Source organism: Microcebus murinus, chromosome 3, assembly GCF_040939455.1.
Source record: "Microcebus murinus isolate Inina chromosome 3, M.murinus_Inina_mat1.0, whole genome shotgun sequence".
Taxonomy (NCBI): domain Eukaryota; kingdom Metazoa; phylum Chordata; class Mammalia; order Primates; family Cheirogaleidae; genus Microcebus; species Microcebus murinus.
The window spans coordinates 70,787,264-70,813,840 of record NC_134106.1 but is presented as its reverse complement, the minus strand read 5'-3'; the positions used below and the strand labels follow the sequence as shown (position 1 = coordinate 70,813,840).

Here is a 26,577-nt window from a genome sequence, read left to right as displayed (position 1 = left end):
TTAGACAGTCATACCTTTGGATTAAGAACTCATCCAGAAAATTCTTTTGGGAGAGATAAGAAATGAGAACTTTGAATCTTGGGGTGAATCAGAGTATCAAGTCCTCCCCAGCTGACAGCTGAGAAGAGGCTCTAAAAGGAAGTGAAATGAAGAGGGCACTAAGCACTTGGAGAATAAAAGACGGTGGAAGGGGTCAGAAGAAAAAAATGACGTTATGACAAATTCCACCTACTTGACAACACCAAGGTTAGTTCTTCCAAAATGTGTATCTGGTTCAGCATCTTGGGGCAGGTGCCAGGGATGGGGGCTGTTCAGCAAACTACACCCAGCCTATATGTGCTGACATTTATACAAGGTATCCACGAAGTCACATGCAAAGAAGAGACTATATATAGGCATAAAAGGTTGGGGGTTCATTGTTGTTGATTCCTCATTAGCAAAATACAAATCTAGGTCAAAACAAATAATTTATATTCTGGACAGGATATTAGTATGGAAAATATATTTATTATCTACCTAGTATTTTCCTCCCTGGGTTTATGGTTTCTTTTACCTACATGTTTTATGGAATTACTCAGGCAAATGCTTTCTTTGGGACTCGTTTGTTCTATCTGTGTGCAGCACGGTTGAAGAATGGAGTATTCTGGTTACAGATACACTGGGCATATCACCAACTTCCAACGAATCAAAAAACAATGAAGTGCTTTTAACCCTAAAACTTCATAGAGACAAATTTTATCATGTGGGCTAATTCAGAAGACACAATGAGAGCCATATGGTCATGGTGATCATATTTCCCAAATCATAAATTTGTCTCATATAATCTGAGGAATATTCATGGTGCAAACAACACGAATGAACATTTAAATCCAGGAAGTGTGGTCCCACGAGCTCCACAGCTACCATCATTTGCCTGTCTCATCCAAGTCAGATGTGTTCAGAGGAAGTGCCAAGTCTGCATGGCGCCCCCTGATGGCAAGGAGGAACCATAGCAACTCAGAGAGAGCCCTCAGTTTGTTTTTTTTTTTTTGAGACAGTCTCACTTTGTTGCCCAGGCTAGAGTGAGTGCCATGGCGTCAGCCTAGCTCACAGCAACCTCAATCTCCGGGGCTCAGCGATCCTACTGCCTCAGCCTCCCGAGTAGCTGGGACTACAGGCATGTGCCACCATGCCCGGCTAATTTTTTTTTTTTGGTATATATATTTTTAGTTGGTCAATTAATTTATTTCTATTTTTGGTAGAGACGGGGTCTCGCTCAGGCTGGTTTCGAACTCCTGACCTTGAGCAATCCGCCCGCCTCGGCCTCCCAAAGTGCTAGGATTACAGGCGTGAGCCACCACGCCCGGCCTGAGCCCTCAGTTTTTCTATGTCACTTTGAATGGGCCCTAAAAAAAGAAAACCCAAAACCCTATATTCTCTCCTGCCCAGGAGGTAAACTCATATTTCCTGGCGGGCAGCTCAAGTTATGTAAGATAGCAGAGCTACCTGTATACCTAGTCACACAAGGAGGCAGGCGTCAACTATCATGGGGCTACAAGTGCAGTGAGGGCCCCGTTGCTCTGACCACCTTCCTCTCTACCAGCTAGTCCCCAAACCCACCATAGACCATAGATCCTGCTTCACAAGAAGCCCTAACCTCAGGACAGGGGCTGCCATAGTCCAGCCACAGCGTGGTGCCCCAAGGTGAGACATGATCATTCTCTCGATCAAATGCAGCCCCTGAGAAAACCCCTAAGCACAGACATGACTGTCTCTGGAGCTGAGCCTCAGAGGCTGCTGGTTACCCTCTGATTAGGTGTGAGGGCTCCATCGTGCAACTCCTGCTTGGGACTGGCTCTACCCATGTGACCCCAGGCAGCTCACATAACCTTTCTGCGTCTGTTTCCTTATCTGCAGACTCACGTGAGGTAGATGTGTGAACTCATACACTGGCCGGGCGCAGAGTAGGCCCTCAGTGCAGGCTAGTTACAACAATTTCACTTATTGTTAACTGTGCTCGCTCGCCTGAAGCTGATGTCTCAGGCATCTATCTCTGAGTCCCTGCCCAGGCAGTTGCATTCCCAAGAAACGTGAAATTCTTCATCCAGGGCTATAAAAGGTCTCAAATGGTGGAAGAGAACAAGCTTGAGATGTGGAGTCAGAGAACTAAGACACGGGCAGAACTTGTCGGTGAACTTTGCTGTGAGACCCCAGGCCAGGCTCTGAATTCTCTGAGCTTGTTTTAATTTGTGAAATAAGAGATCAGATGCTAAGAGTCTTTGCCTTGTAAGAGTGATGTGAGGATCAGAAGAGACAACTCATGACAGAGCCTAGCACACCCGGCCATAGCAGGAGTTCATCAGCACAATCAAACGGGAAAGACCTGTCTCCCCAACCTGGGCAGGCCCAAGGAGAACAGCCCTCAAAGAAGGGGAAGCCCAGTCTCTGAGGACCTCCCTGCCCCACTGCATGCCTATGGCAAGGACAGGGACCATCCCCAGGGCCACCCTCTCAGTCCCAACACAACAACATCCACTAGGAGAGGGCTCGAGTGCTACAGCCTTGTCCTTACACACTGAACAAGAAAGGGGTGGGCTAACGAGATCCTCTTCTGCCAGGCTCTCCAGGGGAGGAAGGTGACCTCCAACCTTCATGCTCTAAGGGCCAGAGTTGCAAAGAGACGTCTTCATGATCATCATCATCATGTAGATGCCAGAACTGCCAAGGACTATTATACACCTTTTTCCTGCAAGCTGGCTCTTATATTTGCCCCTTGAACCCTCCAATATTCAATCTGGGCACTAACAACCAAACTTGTCACTTTCCCCATGGAAGATTCCACAATCTTCAGGCAGACTCCAGCTTCTAGAATGCTGCCTCTGCCTTGTCTCTGCCTAGCTCTGATATCAGGCCTGGTCTAGCCCTTCCTCCTGGCTGTCAAGGCTGGCTCAGGCTACTCCTCAGCCCTCTCCTTTCTGTCCCACCCTCAGTACTCATCTGCTGCTCAGTTCACCAGCTGACTGGAGTGTCCTCCACCTCCTTCTATTCACCCAAATCCTACCTGGCTTTCATAGCTTGGCTGCTCAATGAAAAAGGCCCTTCCAGATTTCTAGCCCACACAGCCACTTCCTTTTTCTTCTAGTCCACTTTCCTTCCTAAAGACATTTATTAAATACAAAATCCATCAAACTCCACACAAACAGTTCTGATATCTGCACACCCCAAGTTAAAAATCAACCTCACTCCACTGAACTCCCACTTAGACCTAGCTCTCTCTGGAACTACACATTACATGAACTGACTTCCCACAATCACAGTCCAATGTCACAAAAGTCCAGATGGCAAACATGCCCCATGGCTTTCCCTCTTCTCCAGGCCAGGGCCTCCCAGACTCTCACTATCACCTGTTTCTCTGAGTCTCACTGAAACTGAAGCTTCCAAAACTAAGTCTGATGCTCCACAAGTGAGTTGAGCAGTACAGAGCTGCTTAGGGCCATTCTATACCTTGATCTGGGCTCTGTAATTAGATTCCTGGCCAATATACTAACAATCCACCCTGAGCCCTCACTTATTTTATTTGGGATGCTTTTTTCTCTACAACTAGATAAATTCATTGAAAACGGCATGGAGTCATGGTCTCTTTTTATCCTCCAAAATGCTGAGCACAGGCATAAACAACTACCTGCTGATTCGTCCAGCGGTTTTCCCTCAAATCAGGGCTGAACTATACAACATGCCTATTCACCACAGCTAAGATTCTGAATAAAAAGCACCTGCTGCCCTATGCAAGCAATCAGGGTTATAGGCTCTGAGAATCATCTGGCAACAAAGACACTAAAAAGGAACTGGAAACACTGGAAGCCAAATTCATCATGTAGAAGAATTATCTGGCTACCATTTGTAGCGTTCTTTCCTGGGCCTAAGATATAGAGATTGGACTACAGATACCATGAACCATCCCTCCTAGAAACCTGAGTCTCAAATGACTCACATGTGTGCTAGCACAGTAGGATTAAGTCAGACATTCAATAACAACCTCCATTCATGACTGCTTTCTTGAAAGACATTCATGCCCATGAGTCAATGAAACTCTTGGAAGACTTTCTCCATCCATTTGAAATGCATTTTGAAATCTAGTATTTCAGGCAGAGACCAGGTCCGACAAGGTTCTATGCTGCCCTTTTTCACTATGGCAGAGAAAACACCATTTTATTTTCCTTTTGGGTGCACAAAAGGACTGCATTCTCAGGCTCCCTTGAAGTAAAGTGGGGCCTTTGTGACCAACTTCAGCTCTCTCTTCCCTCACCTCCTGGCTGGAAGAGGAAGCTCAGGTGGGGAACTGTGAAGCCCTAGAACAGTGGTTATCAGAGCATATTCCCTGGACCAGTAGCATCAGCTTCATCTGGAAGTTTGTTAGAATGCAAATTCTCAGCTCTCTCCTGTGAAGGAGGGGCCCAGTGATCTGTGTTTTAACAAGCTTCAAGAAGTGGGAATCACCAGTTTGGAAGACTACAGAGCTCTCAGAAAAGATCTGGGGCCAGGCGTAGCAGCTTATGCCTGTAATCCCTATTTTCAGAGGTCCAGGTGGGAGGACTATTTGAGGCCAGAAGTTCAAGACCAGCCTGAGCAACATAGTGAGATTCCATCTCTACAAAAAAAAAAAAAAAATTAAAAATTAGCCAGGAATGGTGGCCTGCACCTGTAGTCCCAGCTACTTAGGAGGCTGAGGTGGGAGGATTGCTCAAGCCCAGGAGTTTGAGGTTGCAGTGAGCTATGATGACGCCACTGCACTCTAGTACCACCAACTCTGTTTCAATGAAACAAAAGAAAAGAAAAGCAAGCAAAGCAAGAAGGAGGAAAGGATGGAAGGAAGGAAGATATGGGATAGAAAAAATTGGGATCCTGAATGAATGGGGCAGTGCTGCTGCAGACTTGCATCCAATTGCAACATGAGAAACTTGCATTGTATAAAGCCATTTGAGGAGTTATTCTGAAAGCGATTATTCTGTCCCAACTAAAACAATAATAATCACTAGCTTCAGGTCTGGCCTACTCCTTAGGGCCGTGCCCCACTTGGGGTTTCCCAGCATCAAAGCTGGCAGCACAAGCTCTCCACAGTACAACAATCCAGGGTTATTTTATCTTGGCTGTGATGGCCCGTCCAGGAACCCTTTCTACCCACTTCATTCATTCATTCACAGTCTGGTTGGTATGTTAACAATGGGTGAAGAGGAAGTCGGCCAGGATCAGATAGCAGCTGCTGGTGTTAACACATTCCTTCCACCCTCAGGCTTGCTGGCAGCCCAGACCAGCACCCACCTGTTTCTCAGCTAAGGATGTTCAGAGCCTGCCTCTGGCCTTAATTCACAGACAGTGAATGTCAGGGACCCTGTGCCTGCAGCTCTGGCTCCAGAACAAACCTTGCTCCCAGCCACGCTGAGAGTCTTGGATGCCCATCTTCCCATCTGATGAGCAAGCTCAGTTTTGAGGCCCTCAGCCCCCTTGCCATCTTTGCTTTTCCTTTCCAACCAAAGTCTCACTTCCTCTTCCGTGTACCTGGCACCCCCTGCCTCCTCCCCACCTCCTCTGGTATTATCTGAGACTCCCAGTTTTGCCTTAGACACTGCAGGGCCCACCCCATGGAGTTTTACTATTTTACACAAACTTCTGTGCCTTCCCCATTAAAACATAGTTCTTGAGACCGGGGGCTGCGTCTGGCATGGCTTCCACATGCCCCCAGCCATGGCGCCAGACACAACACATGCTAAACTGACACCCACGAAATGCTTGCTTAATGACCCGTGAGTGAGGTACTTGGGAGAAGGGCAACACGCAGATGAGCACCCTGGAAATGCTCCCCGATGACACCGCACACACGCCAGAGGGACCTGTGCTCTTAGATTAAGATGCAGCGACGCAGACAGCTCGTCTGAGCTGGGGGCACAGTGTGGGCCTTCCCCTCTGAGCAGTCTTCCTCTCCACTCCTCTAGCCAGCCTCTTGCTCGCCTGTGACCATTCAACTACAAAAAGGAACGCTTCTCCTTGGTTCCAGGAGCTGCCTGGGGTTCCCCTGCTGTACTAAACTCTCTTCCCCTGCTGCCCTGACACCCGCCAACACATATCCTTTTTTTCCCTGAACTATCTGTTCCCTTTTGCTGATGTCCCCATCCAATGGGGCCTAGGCCCAGCCAGGAGGAACACGTACCTCTCGGAGCCTCCCGTGCCTCCTTCTATCTACCAAAGCAGAGCCTTTCCCTGGGGCAATCTCAAAGGCCGTGGTTACTCACTTACGCCTGGATTTTGGCCACATGCCAAGCTGGACAAGGTAGCATTCCCTCCACGCACAGGTGCGCACACTGGCCACTCCTGTTAGGCAAGTCCACTCACCAGGTCGTCCCACCCTCTCTCAGGGGCTCCCTGCTCACTGGGCCTCCCTCGTTTCTAAGTCTCTTCCCCAAAACCCCCAAAAGAAGCCCCAAGCCAGGCAGGGCCACAGGGAAGCTGGCCTCTGAATTCTACGAAACCTGAATCTACCAGCCTCCACTTTCCCTCTGTCCCTCAGTGACCGCGGAGGAGACGCAGTTGATTTCCCCAGTCAGCAGAGCTATTTGGGATGTCAGGGGAAGGCAGCTGTCTGTTAGGAGCCCTTAGCAAGCTGGGATCCGGGGCTGGGCAAGGGGTCGGCGCTCAGACCTGTCGGGGAGGAATCTGGCTAGCTACTTGCTGTGTGTGACGCTGAGCTGTGTGACGCTGGGCAAACCACGCAACCGCCCGGCACTTCAGTCTCCCCGCCCGTAAAACGGGGCTAATAATAGGTCCTCCCCTACTCTCGGGCTGCTACAGATTACATGAGCGAATAAACACAGACGCTTGGAGCGGGCGCCTGGCGCAGAGGAAACACTCCACAGAGGTCAGCTGTTACTCTTATTACGGTTATTATTTATTTCCTCAATCCTCACTTTAGGAGGTCGCTGACCTCTGACGAATGTGAAAGGCAAGGAGCAGAGCCTGCTGTGAGCCAGGTGGTGTGGAAGATTCCACTGAGGTTTGTCGCACAGACAACCGAGCACGTTCAGGAGGCTGGGACTCACGAGACATCTGTGGGGGGATTCGAAGGCACATCAGAGGGGGGACAATAGGTTGGGTCTGGCCCTAATGAGCCTGAGGTGGCTGTGGGTCAGGCAAGTGGACACCCCCCACCAGGCAGCCGGGCCCTCTGCTGACACACGGTTAGCCAAGAAGAGTGGTGGGAAGCCTCGGGACTCAGGGGGCCCCCCTGCCCTCCTAGCCCACTCTGCCTTGCAGCTGTTCCCAGGACCTTGCCGTGCCATGTCCTGCGCAGTGACACCCTACACGGGAGGGTGAGACACCCTCCCCCACGGGAAGCCATTAAAAATTATTAAAAATTAACTTGAGAGATCTTCTAGAGCTGGAGAAAAGCACCCAGAGAAAAATGTTTAAAAAGCTGAGCTTTTACGGTTGTTTTTTTTCATTCAGCATCTAACAATAGTGATGACTCAAGAGAAAGGATATATTTCTTTCTTTCAAAAAAAGGGTAAGAAATCTTTTTTATGCACTTGCCATGGAAAATGCTTAGCTCGTCAAATTCCTTCTGCTAAAAGGAGCTAAACCAACACTACAGCAGCGCCCCGCCCCGTACCAGCCCACTCAACCCTACCCTAATCCTAATCCCTACGCTGGCTGGTAATGAAACTCCAAGGGTTTCAGCCTTGGAGGCAAAGGGTCTGAGCTGAGCAAGGGGGCAGTTCAGCTCCAGGACTTGAAAAAATCTCTTGATTGCTCTATGTTAAAAATAAATTCTTCAGACAATGGCTTTCTACTAACACGTACAGGGTTATGTTAGGTTTTTGGGGGGTGAAGATATGAACAAAGGGCCAAATCTGAGAGAGATCCTAGTACAGAGGTTCTCAAAGTCTGGTCTTAGACCAGCGGCTTCAGCATCACTTGAGAACTTATTAGAAATACAAATTTTTAGAGCCCCACCCCAGACCTACCGAATCAAACACTCTGAGGGTAGAGCGCAGTGATGTGTGTTTAAAAAGCCCTCTGGGTGACTCCGATGCACGTGAGAACCGTTGCTCCGGGACTTAGGTTGTATTTCATTCCAAGGGAAACAAGAAACTGTGCTGCGCCCAACTGGTAGGAAACAAACTACAGGTGTTCCCAATTCATTCCCTGGGTCAAGCTCATTTTGAGTTCAGGGTGAGTGGATCTATTGGTTTTAGCATGGCAGGAAAGGCAACTACTCTCTGCTGTTAAGGAGAAAAAGACGACAACACCTGCAGAAGAGGGTGCTTTGGTGCGAAGGCAGCTCAGAGGTGTGAGAGTGGCCTCAGCTCAGCCTTCGGGACCCCTCCTTTCTCAGCCGGGGCTGGCAGGCAGGCTCGCCTCGCTGGTGGTCACTTTCTCTCCTCTGGGGTTAACCAGCCCCTTTCTTCTACCCACCCTCTCCCAAACTCCACTCCCCACCAAACAGGCTGCAGCCAGGAGACCCAGTCGCGGTGGGGTTGGCTGAGGGGCTCTGAAGTGGCCCCACTTTCACATGCCTAAGACAACAGTGTCTAAAAACCCAGCCCTGCTCATCTCTGTGGTTCTCAAGGCTCAGGTAGGACCAGTGGCTAACACAGCTGAGCCAGGGCTTCAGTGAGGCTGCACCAACCTCAGATTCTAGCAACTCAAGTAGGCCTTGGGAAAGTCAATTAACACTGGCAGGCCTCGATTTCTCCATCTATAAAATGGACAAATAACTATCTAGCAAGTGCTCATTAAATGTCAGCATTCCTGGCCTGGAGAGAGTGAGCCATCTATAAGGGAGGATGAACACACCTAGATGCTGGGATTCCAGCCCCACCGCCTCTACATAGCTGTCCCTTTCTCCCTCCCAGCCCACCTCCAGCCCCTTCTGTAACCTTGAGTGCACAAGAGGAGTTCAGTGAATTGAGGGGAGAGAGGTGGAAGGTAAGAGACACGTGAATGCATGACTTGGGCAAAGGCAGAATTGATCAGTGATGGTACTGGAAGGAGAAGGAAATGGCTAAACGAAACAAACTGTGTTTACTGCCATGAAAGGAAGCCAAACACTAATCAGCTAATGATACTTTTTTCTTCTAAAAGATTAAAATGGTTCAAAAGCTTACTCCTTTCCTCTCTAAAGAAATCACTGTCCAATACACGGACATGTTCCTGGGAGCCCAGAACGTGGCCCTGCCTCACACCGCTTCGTTCCCCACCCCTGCAAAGGCCCCCTGCGTCTCTCTGGGTCTGTGGCCATGCGCCTCTCTCCACTGATCTGCTTTCCAGTCTGTGTCACTGGCTAATGAGGGACTCCATATCCATCCCACAGAATGAGGTGCAGCCATGTCAATGCTTACTGTAGCTGCAAGATGTTTGCGTTCTGTAGTCTTCGCCTTATCATGCCTACAACTGTGGGGGTTTCAGTATTATATACTGAAACGAGGTAACCACCAAAAATTTTTACATATACTCTGCTTATAACTATTTAAAATATGGAATCATCAGAATAAAGACAAAGAAAATACTCAAATGCAAATAGGTTTCTTAGGTGATAGAATTATAATGGTCTTTTTCCATCTTTATCTAATGTGGTGGACACTGACTTTTTAAAATTTTTTTTTTTTTTTTTTAATAGTCTCACTCTGTTGTCCTGGCTAGGGTACAGTGGTGTCATCACAGCTCACTGCAACCTCAAACTCCTGGGCCCGAGCGATCCTCTTGCCTCAGACTCCTAGAGTGCTAGGATTATAGACGTGAGACACTGTACCCACAGTGACATTGACTTTATACTAGAAATTTTTGAAAATATATGGTAAATTTATTGGGTGTTATGGACTGAATGTGTCTCCCCCAAATTCACATGTTGAAATCTAATCCCCAATGTGATGGTACTTGGAGGCAGGGTCTTTGGGAGGTGAGATGATAAGGTCATGAGCATGGAGCACACAGGAATGGGATTAGTGCCCTTATAAGAGGCAGCCAGAGAGCCAGCTCACTCTCTTTCAACCATGGGAGGATAGAGTGAGAAGTTGGCAGTCTGCAACCTGGAACAGAGTCCTCACCAAAACCCAACCATGCTGGCACCCTGCTTTTGGATTTCCATCCTCCCAGTAAGAAATAAACATCTGGTTTATAAGCCACCCAGATTACAGTACTTCATTATAGCACCCAAATGGACTAAGACATCAGGCTTCCAGGATCCACTGATTTTCCTTTGAAACATGTAACTTGCAGTAAACTATTATTTTGCCAGGATGGTGAGGGGTGAGAAGGTCATAGCCCACGTGAGAACCAGTTACCCCGAGACACAAAAGTCTTTAGAGCCAGTGATATGAAAGAGGGTGCAGACTCACCCTGGGGGGCTCCAGACATGTAATGGAGAAAGATAACATTGTTCAACCTTGGAAGGAATTGCCAAGGCCAGTCTCCGATCATGATGTATGGGGAGGGGGATACTGAATCATCAACTACCTGCAGGAACTGGTGAGCTCAGGTGCCTCCAGATCTCACTTCCTATCACAACAGGCTGCAAGGTAAACATGCAGGGGAGGATCGGAGCCTCAAAACCAGATCTCCCACTGGCCTGGACTGCCACAGGAGAGCTACACCAGAGCTTCCAATTGGTGTTTTCCTGCCTCCCAATGGCCTAGGTATAACCGAGGCCTCTGGGACCGGCTCCCTCCAGCCCTTTGGCCTACTCCAGAATGCCCTACAAATATCATTTTCCACTCTTACCACAGGGCAGAAAGGCGGGGAACATCTCTCATCACGGCAAAGAGGAGGAGATGGCTTCCTACAAAAGCTAGTAAATATTTCATCAGGGGGAAGTCTGTCTTCATGGGCATTGTCCCAACTAGCCTTCTAATCCCTAACTATGGTTTTAAGAGATCATCTGATTAGATGGATCTTCAGAGACAATAGCCAAAAAAAAGACTGACCTAAACGTGTCTGTAACAGCACGGGAGCCCAGCCAACCCGAATGAAACCGCTGAGGGCCTGCATCGAGATAGTCAGGAGCACTTGGTCATGCTTCCATATCCTGGCTCACGTTTCAGCCAACTCTTGTTTACCAGGCCTACAGATTCTCTCTTCCTGCCCTTCCCGGTGTCCTATTTTAATTTTCTTCTTTCTCTGTTCACCACTATCGCAGCCGAAAATGAATACAGACAACAGAGAGGCAGTGACAAAACTCAACCGAGTTACCTGCCACTGGCAATTACCCGATCCATCAGGAAATCAGAAGTTGCCAAGTGGACAAAGAATGGGGTGTACCTCATTGCTAGCTACTGATCTGGTTATCTTGAGTCGCGCCCGCCCCCAATCCTGGCTGCCCATGCTCCAGTCCCTGACCAGGAGGGAGGGGAAGCGTTTGTGCCAGTGTTATCAAGGGCCCTGCTGAATGGTGGCCCAGCACCTGTTACTGTTCTGCGGAATGGACACAGACGGGCATGCTCAGAAAGGAAATCCATGGCTGATGTTTTTATCAAAATTCAGGTGGTATTTTTCAGCTTGTTCAGCCATGTGCTTTCAGGAAATAACAATGGTGGGGGTGGGGGAGGAAAGCAGGCTTCAAAATGATTTAAACCTGATCCGTCATCCAAAGAGCATTGTACAACCAAGCAGGTGCCTCCATTCACACTTCCACCCTCTCCAGTTACGTGGCAAAGGGCTCGCAACTCCCAGACACCGAGCCAGCCAGCATTCACAGACGGCCCGCTGGGAGCCCCACTGGCGGCCGGGGGCAAGGACGGCACAGGGCACCGTCTGTGCTGTGCCACAGTTATAGTTTGGCTGAAGCCACAAGGCAAGATGACAACATCAGAGACACAAAATCACACATATAAATAAGAAAACGTACGTGTAAGCATAGGTAACGGTTTGAGACAGTTACCTAATGCGAGGGTCTCAGGGAAGAGAGATGGGGTTGGCAGTGACCTGAAGTGACTGTTGACAGGATATAAGAGAAGAGGACAGACACCCCAACACGGGAGAGAATGCGTGAGAAAGCTGGAGGCCCTGGGAGCAGACAGGCAGGAGTGAACACTGGAGAGAAGTGGGGGACGGGAGGGAACGCCACCCCACGGGGAGACCCTCAAGTGCTAGGTTAGTGAGCTCAGACTTGACTCACCGGTCAAAACAGATAAGCTCCCACACTGCACACTGGTGCAGAAAGGCCCCAAACGTGGGAGAAAGTCCACTTTCAGAATAGACACAACCAAGATGTACACACCATCACCAAACCTCACACCCGCCAGCCAGGTGGGCAGCATCGCCTCCACTGCAGAAGTGAGGAAAGCCCAATAGCATTGAGCCCTTTGTTACATTTCCAAATGACTCAGGGGTAGCCAAAAAGTAGAAAGAACCAAAATATTCATCAACTAATGAATGGATAAAGAAAATGTGGTATGTCCACACACTACAATAGTATCTGGCCACAAAAATGAAAGAAGTGCTGATAACATGCCACAACATGGATGAACCTTGAAAAAATTATGCTAAGTGAAAGAAGCCAGTCACAAAGACCACATATTGTCCGATTCCATTTATGTGATGGGTCCAGAACATAGAGAAAGAAGGCTGTGGTTGCCATGGGTTGGGGAAGGGAGCACGGAGAGTGACTACTAATGCGGTGATGAAAATGCCCTAAATTTAGGTAGTGGTGATAGTTGCACAACTCTGCGAATACACTGAAAACTACTGAATTGTACCCTTTATAAGGATGAATTTTAGGCATGCAAATCTCAATAAAGTTATTTTTAAACTGGCTTAAGTGGGGCATGATGGTGCATGCCTATAGTCCCAGCTACTTGAGAGGCTGAGATGGGAGGATCACTTGAGCCCAGGAGTTCAAGTCCAGCCTGGACAACATAGTGAGATCTCATCTGTTAAAATCTTTTTTTCTTAAAAAAAAAATTGGTTCGACAGGAGTTTTTCTAAATGTATTTGCTATTTCCCTGCCTTCATATACAGAGTATATTAGATTTAAGGTAATCTTTATTAATAATTTAATCGATGGGTATAATCAATGGGTACCATGATTTTAATTATCAATCAACGGGTACCATGTGCTGTAATTAAAACAACACTCTCCCGTAGCCCCAGAAGTGCTTCTAAAAATCCCCCCATGGTGCCCTTTTTCTGTTTTTCCGTCTCCTGTCTCCAACTCTCCCCTTTAGGCATAGGCCAACACCTACCTGCTGCTGGGAGGCCCCCCAGGCACCCCTCCCCCATCCCCCCCCATCCTCCCCACTCCGGCAGCTCCCGCTGTGCCAGTGCAGGTCCGTGCATGTGCCAATGCTCAGAATGAATAGTTTCAACAGTTGCCCCGTGAGGCCCCTCTGCTGAGATGGACAGAAAAAGGTAGGGAGGAGACAACCTTGTTATCTTCATTGTCCTTCTGAAAGGAAGATTTATTTGGCAGGTTTAATTTTTCTCTGGAAACAAGGTTTGTGTGGGGAAAGGAGGCAAGTTTGGATCTTTTTAAATACTGCCGCCACTTATACATTCATTTAGAAAATGTTTCTTGGGCAAGCCCTGTGTGCCTGGCACTGTCCGGGTGCCGGGGCAGAGCAGTGAGCAAGCCTCATGGAGCTGGCGCTGCAGAGAGTGGAGCTGGCGCTGCCTACTAACGGTGGTGTGCTCTGGCGCACACGGAGCAGGGGAGAGGGACAGAGGCTGGGGAGGGACAGGACACAGTAACTGTCAACAGGGTGGTCAGGGGGAGGCCCTGAGGAGGTGGCAGTTAAACCAAAGGAGGGGAGGCGGAGAGAGGCGAGCAGGCATCACGGGGAGGAATGAAGAATGCCCGAGGTGAACGAGCACAAAGGCTCTGACACGAAAATGGGCCCAGTGGGTTTTTGGGAACAAGAAGAAGCGAACAACATCATAAGGGAAGAAAACAGAGGCCAGAGGGGAGGTCGGCTCAGGGAGAAAGAACTCAGAGAGGAAAAGGATCGACTCTGGCCTCAATGTTACCCCACTGCCCTAACATCATGATTTGGTGCCTGCTGGGTGCACTTGGCAGGACACAGCAGAGGGTGACATGAGGCAGGAAGTCCCGGGGGGGGGGGTGTCTCCTGGTGAACACACGGCTGAAATCAGAGCCCTCTGGAGGCATCACTAAGGAGACATTTCAAACAGGCCTGTGAAAGCCACTGCCCATCTCATTGGATGGAGCAGTGAAGACTGAGGAACTGGCCTTCCCGTGGTGCCACCAGGACTCCTGCGGTAATAAAGGATGGGTTTCAGGGCAGTACTGGTGGAGAAGGTTATCCCAATAGGATAACAACAGCAGCTACAACAGCAGCTACCGAGTACCAAGGACACTCGATGTGTGTGAATTCTAATTTTTTTTTTTTTGAGACAGAGTCTCGTTTTGTTGCTCAGGCTAGAGTGAGTGCCGTGGCGTCAGCCTAGCTCACAGCAACCTCAAACTCCTGGGCTCAAGCAATCCTGCTGCCTCAGCCTCCCGAGTAGCTGGGACTACAGGCATGCACCACCATGCCTGGCTAATTTTTTCCATATATATTAGTTGGCCAATTAATTTCTTTCTATTTATAGTAGAGACGGGGTCTCGCTCTTGCTCAGGCTGGTTTCGAACTCCTGACCTTGAGCAATCCGCCTGCCTCGGCCTCCCGGAGTGCTAGGATTACAGGCGTGAGCCACCACGACCGGCCGATGTGTGTGTATTATAATCTCTACACTTCCCAACAATCTGGCAAAGGAGATGTCACAATCCCCATTCTAGAGATGACAAGACTGAGGCTTGGGGAGAGGCCAAATCACTTGGCCACAGCTAAGAATCTAACAGGAGATGCTCCACTCCAAGCCCAGGTCAGCCACATGCCCTGGTTCTTTCTATCAGTGGAACTGTAAGCAACTGCCAGTCCTCAACTATTTTTGACTTACAAAAACAGCTGTTTCGTGTATGAAAATATCACATGTACCCCAAACATATGTACAAATATTAGATATTAATTAAAATTTTTTTAAGTTAAAAAACAGAACAAAACCAAAGGAAAAAAAAGACTGTTTCATATGGATCCTATGGGGAGGCCTGGCCTTTGAAATATCTGTTCACAACAGAAGCTCTGAAGGTCCCTGGCATAGGTAGCAGCCTCTCATTCAAGGCACTGCCAGGTGCCGTGAGTAAGAGCACAGGCCACAAGGCTTCCAAGCCTGGTGTCATCAAAGTCACCCAGGAGTCCTAGTAGACTCCCAGTCCTGTCCTAGCTGTATCAGCACATCCAGGGGGAAGGCCAGGAATCTGCATTGTAGCACAGCACCTCCCCGTCACTCTGACACAATCCGTCCCCAAAGTCTGAAAAGCCAACTGCCTCACTATTCTTTGGCTAGTGGATACAGAACTAATTTCAAGATGTGCATTTTCCTAGTTGGCTCTTGACAGGAAAATGCAAGGGAATTCTCTGTCCTCAGGCTCCAGGGGGTCAGGAAGCCCCCACAGGAACAGAGACTACCATCGGACCTACCATGCGCTGGCTTCCTGGGCAGGTAAGAAGACCTTGTTTTCTTTTACTTTTTAAAAAAATTTCTGTTTTTAATTATTATGGCTACATAATAGTTGTATATGTTTACAGGATACATGTGATGTTTTGATACAGGCATACAATGTGAATTAATCAAATCAGAGAACTCATTTTCAAAACTCAACTCTGGGTGGGTTTCCTAGGCACCATTTTTCCTTCTTGGAATGTTCAGCACTCAGATCTTTATGAGACAGAAGTTACTCCAATTGGGGGGGGGGGGCAGAGAGGGAGGAAGAATCAGAGAGAACTCTCTCCCTTTACGGTAAGGGAAGTCTCTGCATGGCAGCAGGGAGGCCGTGGCAAAAGTAACCAAGGAGGAGCTACTGGACATAACTGGAGGTTCTGGCTTGTTTTAGAACAGGATTGCATGGCAGCCAGGAACAACCCATGATTTGGCATTCCAAGCCACACGCATAGTTATTTGCTCCTTAAATTCTTTTTATATCTCAATTTTCTATATTGCTCAATTTTCTTTCAATGAATATGTATGACTTTTTTCCCTTCCAAAACTGACTTTATTTTATAGTCAGAGATTGCTCACTTTATTGAAAATGCCAGACTCACTCGATGCTTCTGAGAATGAAGGCTACCTAGGGAGGACACAGTCTCTGCCCCAACCCTAAGACGACCCAGCAGAGCCAAGCCAGCACCCCTTCCCACACTGGAGGGAAGGCAAGTGCACGTCTCTACTCACTGGGCTGAGAGAGCCGTTCCAGAGAGTGAGCGAACTGTCGGCCCTTGGGATCTCATCTTCCTCCCTCTGGAATATTCATCTTTCAAGTCCACCTTGTCATGCTCTGGACCCAAATTTGCAGAAAGCAGATTTCAGCTATATCAACTTTTAGTGACAAGAAAATATTGTTCACTCTTCTTTTTCAATTCTAATCTTTCACAGTTATCACAGAATGAGTTTAACTACCTCATATCCAAGGTAAAGTCTAAACACTAGCTAAAATATCCTGATTTCCAGCCCCCTGCATTCCAGACTAATGACTACTGTAATTATAAATTCCAGCCTGCTTTGGAAGAGCCTGCAGAATGAGAGGCCTGACCAGAGCTGTTTGGCACTCCGTGATGGGAGGTGGCTGTACCCGTCACTCAGCAAACACCGATGGAGCAGGTACACGGCAGCTCCAGGTGCCCAGGGTGGACAAAAACACATAGCGCAGGGTCCCCTGTCCTTCCCAGGATTTCTCACAGAAACAATTAGGGAACAATACAATATGCTTTGCCTTGTTTGCTCATCACACATAGATAAATAATATACAGAATTTATAAGACAGTACCATCATATATTAAAGCAACGGTGCTTGGTTGTGAGGTACATATGAGAAAATGTGCACAGCAGGCTGGTCTGGAGTTGAGGTCATCAAAGCCAATGTTGTTAGAAAAGGGAGAGGATGCAGGGGCAGAGCTGGGATGAGGGCAGAAGTGCGGGTCACAGGTTGTGTCAGAGACTGTTGAGTGATGAAGGGACTGATTAGGAGTAAGCGTGGTCTGGCGGGGTGAGGTCAGAGGTGGAAGGCCTTGAGAATTTGATAGGGAAGCTTAGACTTGGTGTGTGACGTGAAAAGGAGCGGTTGTAGCTTTCCTAGAAATGAAGTTATGAGATGATGGTGTTTTTGGAAGATAGAACTGATACTAGTGGGCGGGGTAAGTTGAATGAAGGAAATAAGGGCTGAATGTTCTGAATCACGTTTTTGTCCTGGAATTGTAGCAACCCTGGCCTTCTGCCACAAGTTTAGTTTCAAAAATTGTATTTACAAATGGGCTTGAGGCCCTTCTCTGATAACTTGCTTGGGGTTATAGCTCCTATGCTCCGTCCACCCAGCTCTCCACTCCCTGGTGCTGTGTGGCCTCCTCATGTGGGCCCTTCCCCCACACCCACCTGGGTTCCTGAGCCCCCTCTGGGACTGGGTGGTGCCTGCCTGTCTAAACCGTCCTTCCCTCCCCCCCTGCCTATCAGTCTGGTGTTCTAGCACTTACTCTTTTTTGTTTTTTTATAGCTTTATTGAGGTATGATTGAAATACAAAAAACCTACATATAATTAGCATACATAATTTGATGAGCTTAGACATGTGCATATACCTGTAACACTATCACCACTATCAGGGTGATAAATATATCCATCAATTCCAAAAGCTTCCTATGTCCATTTGCTTGTGTGTGTACCAAGAATACTTAACATGAGATCTACCTTCTTAATAAAATTTTAAGTGCACAACACTGTACAGCAGATACCTAGAACTCACTCATCTTGTATGACTGTGACTTTATATCCATTGAATAACAACTCCCCATTTCCTTCTCCTCCCATTCCCTGGCAACCATCATTCTATATTCTGCTTCTATAAGTTTGACTATTTTAGGTTCCTCATATCTGTAATATCATGCAATATTTGTCCTTCTGTGACTGAGTTAGCATAATGTCTTTGAAGTTCATCCATGTTGTCACAAATGGCAGGATTTCCTTCTTTTTTAAGGCTGGATAGTATTCCATCGTGTATATATACACACAACATTTTCTTTATCCATTCATCTGTCAACATACAATAGCCACAATTTGACTATTGTGAATAATGCCACAATGAACAGTCGGGTATAGTTATCGCTTTGACATACTGACTTCAATTCTTTTGGATATATACCCAGTAGCGGGATTGCTGGATCATGTGGTAATTCTTTAATTTTCAATTCCCTGAGGGACCTCCATACTGTTTTCCACAGTGGTTGCACCCCAACTCTTGCTCTTGGGGACTAGTCTTGTAACCTCATCCTTGCTCTTATACCAGAGGTGGTCCCAAGGTTGCTGGAATCAGCCAGGAGAAGAGGCGGGAGAGAAGGGAGTAGTATTTGCAGGTATGGAGTGGGTGTTATCTCTGGCCAGAAAGGTAAGCACCTAGCTAGCTGAAAACCTTAATCAAAGAAACTGGAAAAACCAACAAACAAAAAATAAAAATAGTAACATGCACCAGCATTGCCAAATGTCTAAAACCATAAAACCCATACACGGTTATAAACACTGTTATTCTTTGTGTTTGGAGAATGGGGCGTTCTGCTTAATCAGATGTCCTGGTTAGCTGAGAGGTGCCAAAGAGACAATCAACACATGACTGGCCTGGGAAAAAAAATCCCCACCGCAGTTTTGAGTGTGCTCTGGGATTTTTATCAAGCACCTTCCCTTCTACTGCGGTAACTGGATCTCACCACATCACAGGCAGCGGAGCAACCATCGTTCCACTCTTGCTTCTAGAAGCCATGCCCAACAGTGGGGTCTGATCTGACTGCACTCGGCACAATCAGTTCCTCTGTGTGTGGGAAGGATGGGGCATGGCCCTGGGTTCCCCAATGCCCACCAAGCTACACCCTTTCCCCACAACCCTTACCACATCTGCCCAGGCCTTGCCAAGGCATCTCTCCTTATCCCAACCTGTCCCCTCATCCTCCATGAGGCCCGGAGTTCTCCTCTGAACTGCAGAGAACTGGGCTGAAGCCCTTGCTCCCTGCCACTCACTGCTATATTCCTCCTCTCCAGCCCGGAGAGACAGACTCCGCTCCCATGGTCTGGACTTGTGCTTGTGCCTGCAGAGCTCGACACCATCGCCACCTACAATTCCTACTACAGTGCTCCCAATCCAGGCTGGACCTTGTAAGTAACAACCACCTCTAGCACTGGAGTCAAAATTGCTACATGTCCCAGCCACGAGCTCTGGGGCCCAGACCTGCAGTCAAATCATTACCAGCCTGGAGGCCCAGCAGATAGGTGACTCAGGAGGCAGATGTTTCAGCCACCACTGTGCCCTGAGGCTAAAGGACAGTTTAACAGAACTGATAAGAATTCACTGTACTATTTGCCTCCAGACCCGAGTTTAAAAAATATGTTCCATAAAACAGCTCTGTATCTGATTGTGGTGGCAGTTACACAAATTTACACATAGGATAAAATGCAGAGAACTATACACACATACACACACACACACACACACACACACGAAGACATGGAAAATGGTAAGAACAGAAAGTCTGCAGTCTAGTTAACAGTAATGTACTGAGGACAGTGTCCTAGTTTTGATACTGAACTTCAGCTACATAAGATGTCACCACTGGGGGAAGCTGCGGGAAGGAGTTCCTGGGACTCTTATGTCCTATTTATGCGACTATCTGAGTCTATAATTATTTCAAAATAAAACTTAAAGAGGAAAAACAAAAAACAAACCAAGTTCTATAAACCCAATCACCTACAATCAGATCGTTTTCACACCCACCGAGGCATATGACCTGGCACCACTGTAACCGTTTCTCCACTCTGAACTGGTCCTCCAAGCTCAGCTTTATGCTGCCAGGGAACCAGCCTCGACGTCTCTCCAGCACAGACACTGGTGCAGGGTTTGCACAGTTCCAGAGTGACCCAGAAGGTCACGTCTCAGTGCATGTGGCTCTGGGAGGAGTAGGCGTTTATTCTGCCAGAAGCCCCTCGCAGCCCTGCTCACTTGGGACTGATTGGCTGGAGACAGGGACCGGCTTTCCCAGGCAGGACCCAACAAGACTGGAAGGCAGATTTAAGGCTGGGCTTGTTCTACAACGGCTACCTGGTCTCTCTGACGTCTTTGAAAAGAAGGCCAGCCCCAGTCCACATGAGTGCACACATACGTACTCACACACATACACGTGTGCATACACACAACTGATCCCCAAGGAGCCAGAAAGAAAAGTTGTAAATATTAATTAAATCAAGTGAGTGTCAAGACTGTAATTTAGAATTATCTGCACTTACAGGATTTACTCACTGACTGGGGCAGGAAGTGGTTATTACAAACATAAACCAAGGGTCCCTAATCTCTTCAGTGCCAAAGAACCCTCCTTGCTAACCTAGGGAAGCCCACAGACCCTTCTCCAAATGGTTTTAAATGCAAAAGTTAAATACATAGCATTGCAAAGGAAGCCAATTACATAAAATGCAGTTCTCAAAATATTTTAACCTTTTCATTTAATTAACACGTTAAATAAGACTTATCAGCAAATCTCATAAACACCTTAAGTTTGAATTGATAACAATTCTTTAAGGTATCTATAATGACTCTAACATGTTGCAAAAAATTAACTCTAGTTTCTATTGGTGACAGTCACAGGTACTGCTAATATCGTTATGGTTTGTTACCTACATTCATAATCAAAGGAAATGTAAAATTTCAGTGAGTGAAAATAAAATGTAATTGTTTTTTCCATTCAGGTTTTTGGAGCCCCCATAAATCATCTGTGGGTAGACTCAGGCTGGTCAAAAATCAAATGTATGAAGCGGTTGATATTTCGCTGTCATGGGAATCAAACACTGCTTCCTCTCCTCCCCCTGGCCACCCCTCACCTGTTCACTAATGCTAATGCATGTATGCTCCAAGTAGCATCACTCTAGAACAAACCCTCTTATCCAAAGAGTCTTCACACATCCACTCCAACTGATGTCAACCACCAACCCCTGACACCAGCCTTCATCTTGGGCAAGAGGGGCCCACACCTCACAGTTCACCTCTCCTTTCAGCCCTCAGCTGCTCTTGCCACTGTGAGGAAATCACAGGTATTTTATTCATCTCTAAGGGAGCCTGAGCGCAAACCGTGGTCCTCTAAGTGTATCCTGAAGCCAGGGAACAGATGTCAGTCAGTGGGCAGGTTCATGGTGAATGCTGAGAAGCAAGCAGCCCTGGGCTCCACGCTTTGAGTGATTTAAGTGTGGGGAGGAAAAAGACAGAGTACGTGGTTATACCCAATAAAAGCCTCAGTCAAGGTGGCAGGCTTAGATGATATTTGTTATGGGTTGAATTGTATCTCCTCCTCCAAAAAAAAAAAAAGATATGTTGGCATCCCAACCCCCAGGAAACTTCAGACTGTGACCTTATTTGGAGATAGAGCCTTTACAGGAGTAATCAAGTTAAATGAAGTCATTAGAGTAGGACCTAATCCAATATGACTGTTTCCTTGTAAAAAGGGGGAATTTAGACCCAGACACACACAGAGGGAAGGCCATGTGAAAACACAAGAAGAGGAGAAAGGCCTGGAAAAGATCTTACCTCATAGCCCTCAGAAGGATCCAACCCTGCCAACATCTTGACTCGGATTTCCAGCCTCCAGAGCTATGAAAGAACCAATTTCTGTTCTTTAAGCCACCCAGTTTGGGGTACTTAGGTAGGTATGGCAGCCCTAGCAAACTCATACAATAACGCAATGTTCAAAGTCAAACCTATGGCCTGAAGAAAGGAGACCTTCCTTTGGAGCCCATCACATCCTGTCTCCTTATGTTTGCCACTAATCGACTTGAAATTAGATTCTGTAACTGAGTCAGCTTCTGGTCTCTGGGCAGGAGGGATGGTCCGAGGCAAGTCTGTTGGATGGTGATGGAGGGGCTTCGGAAATCCAGGGATGAACTATTGTTGGCAACTCTACTCGCCAACCCAGTCTTGGGGTGGGGGGCATTACTTCACCAGGAAGAGATCTTTTTAATCCCCTTATTCAGATATTCAGTGAGGAGCTTCAGACTAGAGCTGGTGGTTCACAAAACTTGGCTGCATATTAGAAGCCCCTGGGGAGCTTTAGAAAATTCCACCAAAAGCCTGAGCCGCACCCCAGACCAGCTGAATCCAAATCTTTGGGGGTGGGGCTGAGCATGAGCATTTTTAAAAAGCTCCCCAGATGATTCTAATGTGCAGCCAGGGTTGAGAGCCACCAGACCCTGTGACCTTTGAGGGCTTTTCCTTCTCAGACTCGGGCGAGAGTGCACTTTGTGTTTATCTTAGTGGTTCTCGGGAGTGTGCCTGGTTTCCTACAGCTTCAGTCTGCGGTGCCCTTTCCCGGGTGTGTGTGGATGAGTAATTCTGATGAACCAGGTGGGGAGGCGGTGGCAAACAGGGAGTTAAAAACGCCTTTCTGTCCTTTCATTAAAACATTGAGTCAATAAACTTTGGTTACAAAGCTCCTACGTGCCAGGAGCTCAAATATGAACCAGAATTAAACACCCAAACTTCTAGAAGCTCACAGTCTCACTCCACACAAGTGACAGCTGCTAAACAAAGTGAGAAGTACTAAAAAGATGCACATAACGTGCACCTGGGGCAGAGGGCCAACCTACCACCCCTAAGGCCACAGAAGGTGACTCCAGACATGATCTTAAGGGAGAACCAAGAATGTCTTCCATGACCCACAATGGACTGAAGTGGTTTTGTTCAGCTAGAAATAAAGAAGATATAACTTCAGAGACCAAGAAAATTTGAGAACCACTACTCAAGTGAACTTATTTAATAAGGGGTGGCCTGTTTTGGGGGAGGGCTGGTTTCTGCCTGGATCTGTAGAGCAGCCTGGGCTCCCACTGCTGCCACAACTTTCAAAAGTGAGCTTCTAATAAATACATGTTCCAGGGCCCCACAACCCAGTCTGGCATGTACACACTTTCAAAAAAAAAAAAAAACAAAAAACAAGGGCCTCAGAGAATTCTGAGGGCCAATAATTCTCAACTTTTGAGTGACCTCAGGGCTTTGATTGCCAAACCTCTTTTCTGAGGGCAGACTGCCAGGCCCGTGGCCCAACACCTGCCTTGCCTTGCTGGGCCTGTCTCCCATGTGGGGCCGTTTGTTCCCCTGGGTCCCACCCTGGGCTCCAGCTGACCACCACAGTCTCTGAGTTCTTCCTTGAAGGACGCAGCATGGCCCCCCTTCCAGCTCTGGCTCCTGCTCTCAGGCCAGGGTCCTGGCACCAACCTGCCCAAGTGGACAACCCCAGAGTGCACGCCCCACCACAAGTTAATCACCATAAACCCTCCGTCCACAATGTGAAAAGTCATTCTTATCCTTTGACCATGGGCTGAATCTGCACAAAGGCACAAACAGGCACATCTTCTATGCTCCGTGGGCTTCCTGTGTTAACCTGGCTTCTCACACTGAAGACCAAATCCACAGGCGTGTATCCATCCTCTGCCAGCAGAAACCTTCCCCTTCCTCCGCAGCCCGGCATTCCCATCCCCGAGGCAGGAGAAGCAAGCCCCGGGCTCCCAGCTCAGGGAACAGCCCCGCGGGCCGGCACACCTCCGCCTGCTCACAGCTCACAGCTCAGGACCCAGCTGCCCCCCAACTTAGCGAAAACTACAGCCTTCAGACTGACTTCTGTCCCCCTCTCGCAAACGCTGGTCACCTCAAGTTCTGGCACCAAAACCAGGCATCCAAATCACATTTTACTGACTTTATTTACCCTAAAAATATCCCGAGTACAATCATGCCTCTGTACCAATAGAGAATTTGAAAAAACTGGGCAAGTGCAAGTTATCCTGGAGACTCTGGAGTCAACACTTCATTAAACGAGAACAATCTTGCTCATGAGTTGAAGCTGTTACAGTCATCAGGAGGACACGGGCGGGGGAAACAGATTTCTCTGAGGGCTAGGCAGACAGTAAATCCTTAGCTCTAGGGACACTGGTGTGTTCCCAGCAGCCAGCTCACTGAGGGCATTCATGTCTGTGGGCCGATTGACTGCAGTCCTAATTCTTCCACTCAGGCTCGGGGTGCCCAGACAGACCCCAACAGCCACCCCTTGTCTTCTATCAATTAAACAGGAATGATTTGTGGGTTCCCGCTGATGTCTGCAAAGGACCTTCTGGTGTACCAAAACTTCAGAAATACAGGATGGGCTCAAATCCATTGTCAAGAGTTTCCTGTGCACTTTTTTTTCAACTCAACTTTCCCCCTTGGGCAATCTCCAACATAGGGTGTTTACTACAGACAGCATTCCTTTAAACTTAGAATTCACCTACAACGCATAACTTTTGAAGCACTGGGCTAAGAGAAGCATTTTTAATATGAGCATGAAAACGAGGATGGAACAGATTTAAAACATTGTGCCGCAGACATGGCCGTGGGCGTGGAGCACCAGCGTGCTGGGTTGGGGCTGGCCTGTCTGCTCTGAAGGAGGAGCTGTAGGTGCTGCGGCAGATGTCAGAGCCGAGCACGGCTAGCCTGAGGGCCAAAGGAGGACGGGAGGCTTCAGGAGAGCGGACTTCCATGTCTTTATCCCTACTCGAGTTAGCTACCAAGGACACTTCTCGGAAGATGTACACGAGGTGGCCCACAAATCTCTAGGTGGAGCGCTGGAGAACAGAGCGGTGGTTGCCAGGGGAGAGAGGGGAAGGCAAGACTACAAAGGGGTGGCACAGCAAACTTTTAGGAATTTGGAACCATAGTGGTGGTTACGTGAATCCATATATGTGTAAAAATTCATTGAACTGTACACCAAAAGAGTCCTGTTTTCCCTGTTATTAATCATTTCAAAATTCTGAAAGAAAAAAAAAAAAGGTCTTTTAGGTAGAGGGAGAAAAGCGCTGGCTGGTGATGGGATATGGTGGCTAACTGCCCCCGCGCCACCCCCGCCTTTGTGACAGTGTCCCAGGGCACGTACGGACATCCCCAAGGCTGGCCCCCAAGAGCCAACATGCTCGCCTCAGACAGGCACCTCTGAAACCCAGAGAACCAGTGACTGCCAGTCAGAGCGCCAGGGGACGAGTGAGCCAGGCCATAGGCAGCAACAGAGACACTGGGGAGCAAGCTGGGCTGCTATGCAGCAGAGGAAGAAGAGAGCAAAGGCCAGGCCTGCGGGGAGGGGGACTCGAAAAAGAGCCCCGAGTTGCACTTCTCCCTGAGCACCCCCTGACCAAGGCTTCCCGTGGGCCTTGGACCAAGGAAGCCCTGAATTTCTTCAGGGCTTCTCCCATCTCTGGCAGGTCACAGGGCCTACGCACAAGCAGGACAGAGGGCAGGCACCCACATGGAAGGCAGGAGGAATAGCCAAGCCTACCTCCCTTCACACCCCACTTGGATCTTCCCAAGTGCAGGCAGCCAGTAGGTGCCCTTACTGGTTCCTTCTGGAGAAGCATCACTGGGCATGCAGGCACTGACCACAATGTAAGGACTGAAGAAAAACCAGAGAAGGGACAGTGTCTGCCTAACTTGTCTCTGAGTAACCCAGTCCAACCAGGAGCTAGACTCACAGAGGCTGCAGGTTGAATAGGACCAGTGGAGACGGGTTCCCGAGGTGAGTGGTCTGTCCAGGGAGCTTGGGAAGTCGGAGTGTCACTGGGAGGTTCAAGGGCGGCGGGTGAACCCCTAGCAAAGGACTACTAGGCTGGAAGAAGCCGCAGATGCTGCCGGAACACTGGGAAGTGTTTCCTGTCTTGAGTGCCTGTCGCTCTCATTCCAGGAATCCCCTCTTCCTGAAGCTGAGCCTGCTGCTGTTTATTTACACAAGGCTGAACCCCACCTTCCAGGCTCCAGGCCCTCCTCTGCCACAAAGCCCGATTGTGCCGCAACATCCTCACAGCCAAGTCTGAGACAGCAACTTGCCTGAGTGAGGGAAGACAATTTGGACCAGAGACGGGAACGCAGGCAGATTTAAAGACACGTTCTTCAATAGCACAGATCTCGGTGGGGGTGCAGCGCAACCTTCTAAGGATGAACAGAAAGCGTGGTGGGGGTTCCGGCCTGTCACGGTGCCAGCAGGCCCTTCGGCAGGTGAGCTGTGGCCACTGGGTTCTGGACCATCTCCAAAGGACCAGGCCTCACCGCAGGCCTCACTGAGATAAATTAGCGTGCTATTCTGCTCAATTATCCACTTACAGAGAGGCATAATCACATTTTCTTAAAGCAGGACATGCAGATGAAAGATACATTGAAAACAGAAAATCCCAGAATGTTTTTTCCAAAAGGAGACGGGAAACTTTATCATCCTCCTCCCTCCAAAATAACCTAATCTAGCCTAAGCTATGGCAATTTTGGAAATTCAGACACAACGGTTTTCCTTAAGACTTGAATGTGGGCTCCCTTTCTGCCATCAAAACTCTCTCAGCAAAAGGTTTGGTCAGAAATTATTTTTAAACAGGCTCATATGCCCCCACGACAAAATATATCTACTATAAACCAAAACAGCCCACAGGAGTTTGGCCCTCAGAGCCCTGGGCCAGTGTCAGCTCCACACGGAGTCTGGTATGTG

At 48.2% G+C, this 26,577-nt stretch overlaps 1 protein-coding gene across 1 annotated transcript in view; it reads right to left on the bottom strand.

Moving 5' to 3' along the window:
* TCF7L1 (transcription factor 7 like 1) overlaps nt 1-26,577 on the bottom strand; it is a 156,103-nt gene that overhangs the window by 106,341 nt on the left and 23,185 nt on the right. The window lies entirely within an intron of this gene.